Source organism: Meleagris gallopavo, chromosome 29 (genome assembly GCF_000146605.3).
Source record: "Meleagris gallopavo isolate NT-WF06-2002-E0010 breed Aviagen turkey brand Nicholas breeding stock chromosome 29, Turkey_5.1, whole genome shotgun sequence".
Classification (NCBI taxonomy): domain Eukaryota; kingdom Metazoa; phylum Chordata; class Aves; order Galliformes; family Phasianidae; genus Meleagris; species Meleagris gallopavo.
The window spans coordinates 2255515-2268302 of NC_015039.2; positions in this window are offsets into that span (position 1 = coordinate 2255515).

Below are 12788 nucleotides of genomic sequence, written 5' to 3' on the forward strand. Positions count from 1 at the left end.
AGAGGAAAATGTTGATTCATTGGAAAGAATGATTTTTTGCCAGCAGTGTCTTTTCTCACTTTGACCCGGGCAGAATTTCTCATTAAAACATTACAGAGATGCATCCATCCCATAATAGCTATCAGTTTGGGGTTTGCTCCGCTTCTCTCAGCTCACCAACTGCATTTGGGAGGGTGATGGAGCAGCGGCCTCACTTTGCATTCATCCTTTGCTCCATGCCCCAATGGACCACCTCCCAGCGCCGATGGAGATGACCTCATGGCCACGTGGGATGGGGAAGCACCACACGTGGGCTCCTCCAGTGCCAGAGCTCCCAGTGCTCGCCCACACCTCCTTTCCATGAGCTCAGAGTGGTGGGAAGGAAAGGACACGGGGCTGCCTGGATGTGTGGCATGGGAGTGAGGGGTGGCCCTGCGGACAGCGTTGGGTTGTTGAGTGCGATTCGGATGGAGATGATGCAGAAAGTGAGCCTGGAAATGGGTGAGAGTTCACATCCTGTGCGCTCTCACAGTCGTAACCAGCACAGATCCTTCACGTTGGAGGGTTTTTTCTTGAAATACCCATTTTCTGTAAAAATACACGGCCAAGGAGCCAGCTATGCTCTGCACTGACCCACTGATGGCCCTTTGGGAGCCCTGGGGCCGGGTTGGGCAATCTGCTTTTTGGGAAAGGAGTGCTGAACGTTATTGTCAGCTCTGGGTGCTCCAAGGGGCAGCACATACGGGAAGCGTGAATTCCTCCAGCCCATGAGAACTGGACTGCCAAACCACCTGGACAGAGGAGTAAAGGAGCACACAGGACGTGCATGCTCACCCGGCAGCCCGTTCTGCGTGTCACAGCAGAGAGCCGCGTCCAGGGTGGCCGTGGTGTGGGGCTGAGCTCAGCCCAGCTGCAGCCATGGGACACCAAGGCTGGCGGCCAATGCCCACTTTCCATTTGCTCTGACTTTCCGCCCCTGCATCCCCCCACATCATCCCCATGAGTAATAGGGAGCGGCCGTCCTGCCTGGGCCAACGGGGACGGGGCCACCGCGGCCATCCTTGGCTCTGGAAGCAACAAGGAGGAGGAGGAGGAGGAGGAGGAGGAGGATGAGGAAGGCAACGCTGGGCTCTCCATTTCCTCTTGGCCACCTGGTGTGGTTCAGGGTCCCGTCCTGACACGGCTGGAAGCCAGCCAGCCCCGTTAGTCATGCAGGGAGGTGGGAAGGCTGGAAAGACCTGCAGCCCCACTGCCAGGGCGGGCAGCACGCCTCGGCCTGGAGCTGTCATGCTCAGTGCCACAAAGGAGACATGAGGGGGGAGATGGGACTCGTGACCTCCAGCCTCACTCTCACCTCCTGGAGGGTCTCTTGGTGGTCTCTACGCCTTTCCCTCTGATCCCTCCCTGTCTGCAGTGTGCCAGTGGCACCACTTGGTGTGTGCCATCCCACCTCGGGGACCCCTCTGGTTGCTTTCAGCTTTGGGGCACGCAGAGCGGAGGTTTGTGGCCGGCACAATGCAGGTGGTGTGGGGACAAACAGGAGGGGAATCAACTCTTTGACAGGGGGGATAACTGCAGGACAAGGAGAAACGGTTTGAAGTTGAGGGAGGGAAGATTGAGGTTGGATGTCAGGGGAAGTTCTTTGCTATGAGAGTGGGGAGGTGCTGGAACAGCTGCCCAGAGAGGCTGTGGATGCCCCGTCCATCCCTGGAGGTGTTCAAGGCCAGGTTGGATGGGGCCCTGGGCAGCCTGGGCTGCTATGAAATGTGGAGGTTGGTGGCCCTGCATGTGGCAGGGGGTTGGAGCTTCATGATCCTTGAGGTCCCTTCCAACCCTGGCCATTCTGTGATTCTGTGATTCTGTGACAAAGGCTGCTTTCCAAGCACACAGCTTTTACAGAGCTCAAAGAGCTGCGGGTGGGGAGGAACAAAAGCCCTAAAAACAGGAAGAAAAATAACACCGAGCACCTGGAGACACCGGGGATGGGAGGATTTGAGGGCAGAGCCGTCGGTGGGGCAGTGCCTCCCCACCACAGTCCATCATCTCCAGGCTCTGTGCTATCCTCTCTTCATTATTTCACTGGTTGCATTGCTGCAAGCTCCAGCTTAAGGCTCCCATCATTCTCTCCATGGGTGTGCAGCACATCTCGTCTTTGCTGTAGCTTCACTTCCTTGCACACCGTGTCCTCGGTGTGATGGCAAATCCATCAACATCTCCATGTTCCTGCATCCTCTTCCTTATTTTAGGGCCAACATCATCACTTGGGGGTCTGCACATGGTTTAGCATTTCACATAACAGGGTTCAACCACACGGGCAGCGTTGACAAGAAAAGGCAGAGAGGAAGGCGTAGGTGTGCTCCTGTTGGATCAGAGCCAGGCTGGGTCTGTTCTGGTGAGGTGCAGCACAGATGGAGATGTGTGCAGGAGCTGTGATGAGAAGAGAAGGGTCTCAGCCACCCCTGCGGGCTGCGGGAGCACCGTGCTGCACTCCTAGGATGCGTCACTTTGGGCATCACCTGAGAAATCTCTTTAGAGTGTTTCGGGCTATGGGGACGGCGATGAGATGTGAGCACACGAGTGCTGCTGTATGAGTGTGTGTGCTGTCACTTCTGATGCTTCGTGATGCTGCAGCTGCTTTGCTGAGTGAACATGACACCAAGCTGAGTGGTTGACACGGTGGAAGGAAGGGATGTCATTCAGAGGGACCTCAACAGACTTGAAAGGTGGGCCTGGGTGAACCTAACGAGGTTCAACACAGTAAAGTGCAAGGTTTGGCACTTGGGCCAGAGGAATCTCAGGCATCCATACAGACTAGAAGGAGCGGTCCTTGAGAGCAGCCCTGGGGAGAAGGACCTGGGGGTCCTGATGGATGAAAAGCTGAACATGAGCCAGCAGTGTATGATTACAGCTCAGAAAGCAAATGGGATCCTGGGCTCCATCAGCAGAGGGGTGGTCAGCAGGGACAGGGAGGTGATCGTCCATCTCTACTCTGCTCTTGTGAGGCCCCATCTGCAGCGCTGTGTCCAGGGCTGGAGCCCCCAGCACAAGAAAGACAGGGAGCTGTTGGAGAGGGTCCAGAGGAGCCACAAAGATGATCAGAGGGCTGCAGCACCTCCACTACAAAGACAGGCTGAGGGAGCTGGGCTTGTTCAGCCTGGAGAAGAGAAGCTGCGGGGTGACCTCAGTGCAGCCTTCAGTACCGAAAGGGAGCCTACAAACAGGAGGGGAATCAACTCTTTGAAAGGGGAGATAACAGCAGGACAAGGGGAAATGGTTTGAAGTTGAGGGAGGGGAGATTGAGGTTGGATGTCAGGGGGAAGTTCTTTGCTATGAGAGTGGGGAGGTGCTGGAACAGCTGCCCAGAGAGGCTGTGGATGCCCCGTCCATCCCTGGAGGTGTTCAAGGCCAGGTTGGATGGGGCCCTGGGCAGCCTGGGCTGGTATGAAATGTGGAGGTTGGTGGCCCTGCGTGTGGCAGGGGGTTGGAGCTTCGTGATCCTTGAGGTCCCTTCCAACCCTGGCCATTCTGTGATGCTGTGAACCAGCGAGTGGAACCGCGGTGATGATCGGCAGCTCTCCGCCTTCGCGCTCACCCCGCCGGGGTCCCAGCGGCTCCGTCCCCAGCAGCGAGGCCGGGCTGCAGGTAACGTTGCCATCTAGTGGCTTCCCCACCCCGAGCCGGGAGAAAGCACTCGGGATATTCGGGCAGAGGAGGATGGAAGAGGCGAAGCAGCTGCGCTGGCACCGGGTGGCACCCAGAGACACCCCCGCGGTACCCACACCCTGGGCACCACCAGAGGATGCCATGGACAACCTGCAGCCTCCCTGCTCGACAGCAGATCGTCAACCTGGAGCGCACAGCAGCTCCAACGCGCAGCTGGGGACCTGGGGATGTTCTGGCAGCTGATGCCCATGGGAGAGAACCCGGAGTCCTCACACGCTGCCTCCAGCCCGGGGGCAGAAGGTGGAGGCTGCGCTCCCGGAGCTGTCAGGCATTGGTCACCGCGGTGACAGAGCAGCTGCCTCTGGATGGTACCTGATGGGTGAGATTCCTGCGCAGCATCCTTCTTGACAGGGCTTAAGATCAAAGGCAGATGGAGCCGAGTACATGTGCAGCTCAGCCCTGTGTCGGGCTGGAACCCAGTGCAGGAGGGTCCCAGCAGCTCCCAGCCAGATGCTGAGCATGGCAGCATGCACAGGGGCAGAAATACCCACATAATGTGCTGCGTTCATACAGTGAGCTTTCCCAGCATCCTCATCCCAAAGGGGCACAGATCTTCCCCTGTTTTTCCAGCACATGGAGCCTTCACGTCAGGGGAGAACCACCCTCTGTTCCCATCACCTCTTCATGTGGCATCACCTGCAGCTCTGCCCGTGCCATCCACATCCCAGAAGTGTGAGAGGGGAGAAACAGGGCCTGCCTGGTGCCCAGAGGGAAAGCTCTGCGTGGCACAGAGCCACAACCACACCACCAGCTCTGCACACTGAGGGCACGGGGGCTTGGGATCGGGTTTGGGATTCCTTCAGTTCCTGCACTGTAAACCCCAAAGGAAGTGGTCTGGGCATGGCCTGTCCCTGCAGTGAGCTCCTGCCCATCCCTTTGTCCTCTCACACTCTCTAGTATTAAAATTTTCTCTGCACTTCATCCCCTTTATCATTTTCAAACTTCCTATTTTAAAACTCTCGCTATCTCAGCGCTTCTCTACAAGCTTTATTGGTCCTGCCAAGACACCAGCAGCAATAATCTCATGGCAATGGACTTTGCCCATTAACCAAGCATCACTTCCACACCATTCCACCCTGCTTGGAGATGCTGGGACCGACCCTTCCTCCCCCAGCTGCCAATGTTGTGGCTGTGGTGGCAAAAGCTCCTAAGCAAAGGCCTTTTGCATCTGCCCTTCTATCTGCTCTCTGCATCTCACATGCACGGAGCCTGTGCCTGCATTCCTCACTACGGAGTCACCTTGTTTGGCTGCTGTTGGATCCTCCGGGTTTCTCTCCTGCTCTGGAAAACACACCCACAGGAAGGCAGCCTCCTCCCCTGTCCCCTGCCAGCTCCCCATTCCCGCAGCGTGCAGCGGGTGGTGACACTGATTGTGGAAGAGGATGCAACGCAGGGTGTTCATCCCTGACTGCCCAGGATCCTTATCTTGCCAAGGGAGAAATTAAGGAGAATGCAGAGGTTTGAAGCTGGGATCTTAAAGTTAGTGGGGGAACAAGATCATCCCTGCACAGCCTTCGGTATCGCATCGTCTGCTGCAGTTGTGTTGTCTGCACGACTGGGCATCCTCCTGGGGACGCTACAGCTGCTCTGCCCAAGCAGCCCTGTCCCCAAGCCCTGGGGGTCCTGCAGCTCTCCATATGGATGTGCCTCTTGTCCGCCAGGCTCGGCAGACCCTCTGCTCACTGCAATGCATCGTGGCATCTCCTCTTCCCATCACACGCTGCATCCCTGGGCTGCGGTGCAGCAGAGCAGTGCTGGGTGTGATGCCAGCAGAGCACAGGGCATGTAGGCTGCAGGACAGGGCCAGGGCAGGGTGCTGCAATCCTGTCCTGCTGTTTACTTCCCCTCCCAGCTTTTTTGCAAGCTCCTCGGGGCAGCGCCTGTTTCTCAATAGCGCTGCTCTCTCCTGTGGCTTCTTTCTGCCACTGTGAGCAGATGCTTTTGCTGGCGATAGAGCTCCAAATTCCAGAACCTACAATCCCACTCCAGCCAGGATCCCATTGTTGATCCTTGAGCATTTCTGCTTGCATGGGATCAATCTCCAGAAAAGCTCTGACCCAATGGAACACGCTGTAGCCTCACTCTTCTATCCCAGAAAGCTGTGAAAGACCCCTCAGTGCCCAGCTTCTGGAGCTTGGTGCACACCCAAGCAGCAACTGAAACCCATGAACAATCCCCACTCCCACTCAGCTTCAGATTTGGCTCCTGACCCTCATTCCCTGAGGGTACAAGCACAGCCCATGTGGAGCTGTCACCAGCTCACCAGCAATTCCCCAGTGCTCACTCCGGGTGCCAGTGGAGCCTGTCCTCTCCTCTCAAGGCTACTTTGAATCTTCTCATGGTGGCCTCCAAAGCTGGCAGCTCCCAACAGGGACTGGATGGAGACAGACAGCAATCACGGTATTGTCCCATGTTTTTTTTTTTTCAGGCTCCCCAGGAGTTATCCACTGATTTTTCTCATTTTCTACCAGACTACAAAGCTCTAGAGGCAGAAATGATTACTGCTTGCATGGCGCCTACCATGGCAGGACGCAGCTTCGCTCCAGGGACTCCTGACTGCATCAGCAAGCTGAATAAATCAAGGATGTTATCAGATCTTGAAGGCTGGAATAGACCCCTCAGATCCCCACATCCAACCCCAGCCCACCCCACTATGCCCAATGGCCATGTCCCCATGTGCCACATCCCCATGGTTCTGGAACACCTTCAGGGATGGTGACACCCCACCTCCCTGTGCCGATGCCTTATAACTCTTTCTAAGAAGAAACTGCTCCTAATACCCAACCTGACCACGAACTACATGTGCTGGCACCTTCCACTGAGCACTTTCAGCCAACCCAAAGAAATAACAACGGAAATGGAGCACCCATGGAGGCCAAAGGTGGCACGGCTGTACGATAACCAGGAGAGCACCCATCCGACACAAACAACCGTGACACGGTCACGCTTTTCACGCAGGGCCAGGTGTGATTAATCCCTGAAGCCTGCCAGGGAAGCGCGCAGCTAAGCAAATGCAGCCTTTGATGTGCAGCTTGGGGATTGATGAAACCGAGGCACGTTGACGGCAGCGTAGCTGTAGGGTGGCCGAGGAGAGGAGGGGAGGAGCGGGCGTGCAACAAGCCCCAGTGGACTCAGAGCAATGCCTAAGGTACAGGGGAAGAATAATAAGAAAAGATGCTACCAAAATTTAATTAAAAAAAAAAAAAAAAGGGCCAACGAGAAGAAAGGGTTGTCCCAGGAAACTTCCCCTTGCCCAGCGGAGGTAGCGTGGCCCAGGGGTGGCAAGGTTGCCTGGGTATTTGGGATGTGCTCCAAGCAAGGCTGCTGTGTGGTCTTGGTCAATTTCCCTTCCCTGTCCCCCTGTCTTGGTAGATAACAGTTGCTGGGCCTAATGCACTTATTTCTGGATTTAGCCACGTTCAAACACAGGATCATGGAATAATTAAAGTTGGAAGGGACTTCTGGTTAGAGGATCAGGGTCTGAGTGCAGAGGATGACCTGATCTGGGGATTTCCTCTGAGTTAACCCAGTGGAAGGAGTTACAGCAACTCTGTGATTAAGGCTGAGCGAAGATAAAACAGGGAAAGTAAACTCTACCTGCACTTTGCAAGGAGCCAATGCCAACTGCAGGTGCAGCTCTGTGGTTTTCAGCCTTCTCCTGATGTGCTCCAGCACTCTCCAGCTGGCTGCCTCTTCCCCGTGTGATGCTTTTGGATCTTCTAAACGAATAGAAAACTGTTAGACAGCGAGGACTCAAATCCCAAACAAAATACATGGAAAATGGCTACAGCCTCTTTGTGATCCCCAGCTAAGTCCTGTGGCACAGCTTGCACTCAGTGCAATAAGAAATACATGGCTGAAGGTCTACACGGACAAAGGTTCATCCCCCATGGTGGCAGCAAGGCACAGTGAGTTCTTGTTCTCTTCCCCTTGGAAGGATGTTGAGGCCAAGGGATGAACCAACCCTTCCCAGACACCTGGAGTACCCCGGGGTCCCACTGCAGAACTCATTTCTCCACAAGACCAAAAGTCAGCTCTCCTCGTTTGGGGGGATGCCTATGAGCTGGGATGGCACAAACCGGTTCAAGAGAGTGAATTTGCTCAACCCATCAACACTCAGAGCCCGTGCCTGTTTCCAAAACAGCCTGTGGTTCTACAAAGGCTGGATGTCCTCTTAATTTCAAACATTCTTCCAGTTTTCTTCCAGGACCAATAGGAAATGTGCTGAAACACCGTGAGAAAGCTTGTTCTTGTGGTTATGTCTGGCCCTAACCAGAAACAGAAGCGCCAGGAGGTGGGATGAGAGTGCTTGAAATCTCTCCAACTTCCCGTTACAAATGCTAAAGGTCTGCGTGCTTCAGATGAACTTTTGGATGCTCCCATCCAGCTTTTGATGTCTGCCCTTCCCTCACAAGTCGCTGAGAACAGCAAAGCATCGATGAGTGAAAGAGGCCCGGAGCAGCATTCCCCAAGGAGACCATGGGAGACCTTGGTGGTTGTTGGTTGCAGAGCCCATCGGTCCCCAGAAGCAGCCATGGCTGCTCAGCTCAGCCCTGGCAGCCCCAGCTCTGCTCCCTGTGTGTTGGCCCAAGAGGAGATCTGCTGGAAATGCTCCTAGGATTGCAACATCCTGCCTCAACCTGAGTGGTTTCAGTGGCTACACGTCTGAAGGGAATCTAGCCACAATGCTGCAGCGATGGGATTCAGATATCACTCATCTTTCCACTCACAGGATCTGGAATACCTGTTCTCCTTAGACCCAGCTCTCCAGAAGGTTCAGTCAAGAGTTCATCCTTTGATCTGGGGAGGGAGAAGAGGAAGGAAACCCAAAGAGAGAAGGGAACCCCAGAGAGGAGGATCTGAACAGATGCTGGAAACGTTCTCTTTAACACCTTTTTGAGTTACCTCATCCAACCTCCACCTTCAGCACCAGGAGATGCTGCAAGAGCCATGTGGCACAGAAAGGCCAAAGGCCCCATGGGTGGCTCCACCAGCTCGAGCCATGCCGGCATTTTGGCATCTCACTCTTACGCAAGCACCAGGACCAGACTTCATGGCAAACAGTTCAAAGCACCACCAGCTCCCTCTGCAGGATGCGGAAAGAGGGAGAGGTGACCTCCACCAAGGAGCCGGCTTCAGAGAGAAGCACAGTGAGTTATGGCTAGCAATGGCTGTGCTCTTCCTTTGCTCAAGAGGTGACCATCCTCCCCTTGGCACATCCAGCACCCCAAACTCACCCTCGAGAGGCGACCATCCTTCCCTTGACACCTCCACAAGCTCTTCAAATTGAGCCCTGTCCCCAGATCCTACAGGGCTCCGGAGAGCAAGGAAGGTCAACACCTTTGTGGATTTAACCCCAAAAACCTCAAGCTATGCAGCCATCCTTAAAGCAAAAGGACTATCAACGCTCCTGGAATTTCTTGTTCAAAACAATGCGTCACTCCCAGAGCAGGAGAGGGACCAGCTCTATGTGACTCGTCACCTGCCCAACACCCCTGGGCCAAGGTGGAGTGCCTGCCATGCTCCGGCCCTCTGCTTCCTGTTTGCTCTGCCCACAGCGCTCCTGGAATGGCCAGCAGTGCCCTTTCCTGTGCACCCAGGTGTCTTGTTTGATTAGGAACAGGTTACCTGGATACGACGCTTCATCAAAGGGAATCCTGTGTTGATGGCATCCCGGAGATGCTTGGTTAATTGTAGGTTGCTGCCTGGCTGGAGCCAGTTCAACCCCTGCCTCAGCTCTGTTGCGCTGGAGAGGAGCTCTGCATGCAAAGCGCAGGGGGAAGAGCTGTGAGCTTCCACCAGAGATGCTATCATGAAAATATTGTGAGCAGGCAGCCCCAAAAACACCTCCCCTCTCCAGCCCATGCAGATGCCTAGCCAAGAAAGCAGGCAACAGAAAAGGCAGCACCAGCCAGCGGATGGAGCCCGGAGAACTGAGCTCTCCTTGTGGCTTTCCTGTGACCCAAAGCTCACAGGTCTCCTTGTACTGCCCCTTGCAGAATGGGACTGCCACATGCCGCAAAAACATGGGGGTGTTTCAGATTATTGGCTCTAATTCACCAGCCAAAGAGTTCCGTGGGTGACAGCTCCTCCTCCTGCACACTGCTGGACACATCACAAGAAAAGAAAGTGAAATTAATCAGAGTTCACGATTTGGAACAGCTCATGCTGCCTTGTCTAATTTTACTCTTTCCCAGGCCAAACCTATTCAGCCAAAGTACTTATTTAATTACTGCATTTTCTATAATCATCCACTCGCATCCCATAAATGCAAGTAAGACACCAGGCTCCAGCCAGCAGTCACTGAGGAATTATGATGTGCTCAAAACAAAGAATTGCTCCAGTCCAGGACGACTGGCACCCCTGAGACATCACTATTATCTAATTTTCACCTCTCCAGTAATAACCCCAACCTTTTGCATGAATACAGAGAAAGCCCTGATGCTTGAAGTGTGAGACGCTGACGGCTCGATCTGGTTCTCATTTAAACGAGAAGCAATGGATTTCCCCATGGAGACAAACAACGTGGGATGAGGAGAAGCTGTGGCATCCTGCGATGCTGCCCCGAGTGGTGCTGGGACAGAGGTGAGCCAAGGGAATGGGCTGTTCCCCACGGCTGGGATGGGTTTGCCAGCTGACAGGCACTGAGCCCTACTTAGGGAGAAGCTGCTGGAAGTGGCTCCTTCCAGCACCTGGGGATCAGCGTGATCCCAGATGTCACACCCTCCGTGTAACTCATCGGGAGGGCGGAGGTAGGAACTGAGAGCGTTGAGCAACCACCGGCTGTTTCATTTTGGGAAGAGTTTCAGGATTTTGAAATTTCCAACTCTTTCAGAAAGGGAAGAAAACAAAAAAAAATGATGTTGATGTTTCCCAGCATCCAAAGCTGGATGAACCGAAGGCGTCTCGCTCCCAACTCCATGCAGAAACCCAGAAACTCAAGGGCTGTCCAAATATTTTGGTTCAAAGTTCGTCCAAATTCACTGCCTGCCTCCTTCTACGCTGTCCCATTTTCTTCTCTGGAATGATTTCTTCCCAAAATTCATATGGTTTTGAAAAGATATTATTTCTTTCCAGCTTCTCAGTGTAAATGATCAGAGGTTCTTAAAGAAAGGCCTGGAGCTGGATGAATCCTATTGATTTCCCTTGTCTTGTTGGGTAACTCTTGAGATAAGGCTTTCCACCTGAAGAGAGAAGTTGCCCAGGCACACGGCTTGGGCCAGAAAGACTGAACATTTCAGACTGGGTCAGATAGCAATTGCCTCCAGCAGAGAGAAACACCTGGGTGCATTACAGAGCCCTGGGATGACCACGAGTTGCCAATGGGATGGGGCAGAACGCACAGGCGAGGGTTTTACAATCCTGGGATCAATTCTCCTCAATGTTTCCAGCAGAAACTGGGTATTCCTTGTTTACAGCTTTGAGGAATCTCACCCGGAATACAGTGCATTATCTCCATCAAGAAGCAGCACCACGAGGGTAACTGGAGAGCCCTGGGGGAGGCTGCGAGACCTTGGCTCTCACAGGCGAATGGGAATGGTCTTGTTCTGCCTAAGGAGAGGCTCTGCCTAAATGCTCATGAGGTGGAAAAGCAACGTGGACTTAAAGGACAGACAATGTGACGACAAGGATGAGTTTGTATACGTTGGACATTAATAAATTTAGGCTAGAAACCAGCAGGTTCCTTATCAGCCACTTAGCCTTTAATGTATGTGAGAAACGTCAAGGGTGGTGTTTGTTTCGCCCAGCTTCAGATGTTCAGAGCAAGGACGTCTGCATCTGAGAGCAGAGCACCTGGGGCTCTGTCTACAGTCCGTGCAGAGATGGCTCCAGTAATGCACCCAGCCTAATGCAGGCGCCGTGTTGGGAGAGGTGAGCCCTGCTATCCCACAGCAGCAGGGAGGGAGGCACAGCCCCATCCGTTCACTTGCCTCTAGGGAGAAAAGGCCAGCGGCACGAACCAGGTGGGAACACGGCCCTGGTGATGATGAGCAGAACGGGGAGAGCTCCCATTGGTTTTTAAGGCAAAAAGTAATGCTCGGAGTTGCAAGGACGTGAAACCTGAAGGATGCAGGCTGCCATTAGCGCAGCAGAACTGCCTTCTTTCCAGCTGGATTCTTCCTGGATGGAGAACTGGAAAAAATTACAGATTTGGAAAAGTGCAAAATTGAGACTTGGGAAGCTTGTAGGGGAGTGGAAGAGGTCCCGAAAGCCGCGCTGAGGCCGTGGGCGCCCCGTGCCACCTGGCACCAGGATGATGCACCAGCCCTCCCCTCCCTCTTCCTGAGCCCACGGTGAGCGGGCGTCCCCAGAAGTGCCACATTGCACACAAGCAGGTGTCACCAAGCCGCCCCATCCTGTGTGGAACGAGTTTACGGGCTTGATGCAATCCCCAGCCGGCCAACGGCAGCATTCCTGGGCATGGAGTCACGGGTGGCTCATGCAAGGATCTGGAAGAGGGCACTCTGTGTGGGTGAGCGCTGGGTGCCAGCACGGAGCCCCACATGTCGGCGTGGGGCACATGGCAGCGAGCACAGGGTGTGCATGTGCTGTCTGCAGCTCCGTGGGATGCACGGTGCCCTCCCACCTGAGAGCAAGGTGGTGGCTGGGGAAACTGAAGGATGAGCTGGAAAATGGCAGCTCATGCTGCTCTGTTCCAGAATATGCAGGGGATCCCGTGAGCAGCTCACCTGGGGAGTGGGATAGGAGTGTGAGCTTGCTTCCCTAAGCTGCTCCTCTGGGAAATGGGAGAAAACTCCCATTTCATAAAGTTAATAGCAACCAGGAGGGTTTTGGAGATGTAGGAGATGGTCACTCGGTCCCAATTTCAGAGTCATAACAATCTCAGTTTAATCCCTAACTCACCCCAGGGTTCCCAATGCTGTTATCGAAGGCGCGTCCCCTGGAGAGGAACCCAATCCATCCACTGCTTTCCTGATCAACTCCAAGCCTCACCAATTGGATTTGTTCACAGTGGCACAGGTTGTGACCCCTCTGCCGATGGACAAAACTGCCTTCAGAAGTTGGAAACATGAGATCTAACTGGTTGGAGGACTCAACACCAACTGGTGAGGGATGAGGATTTT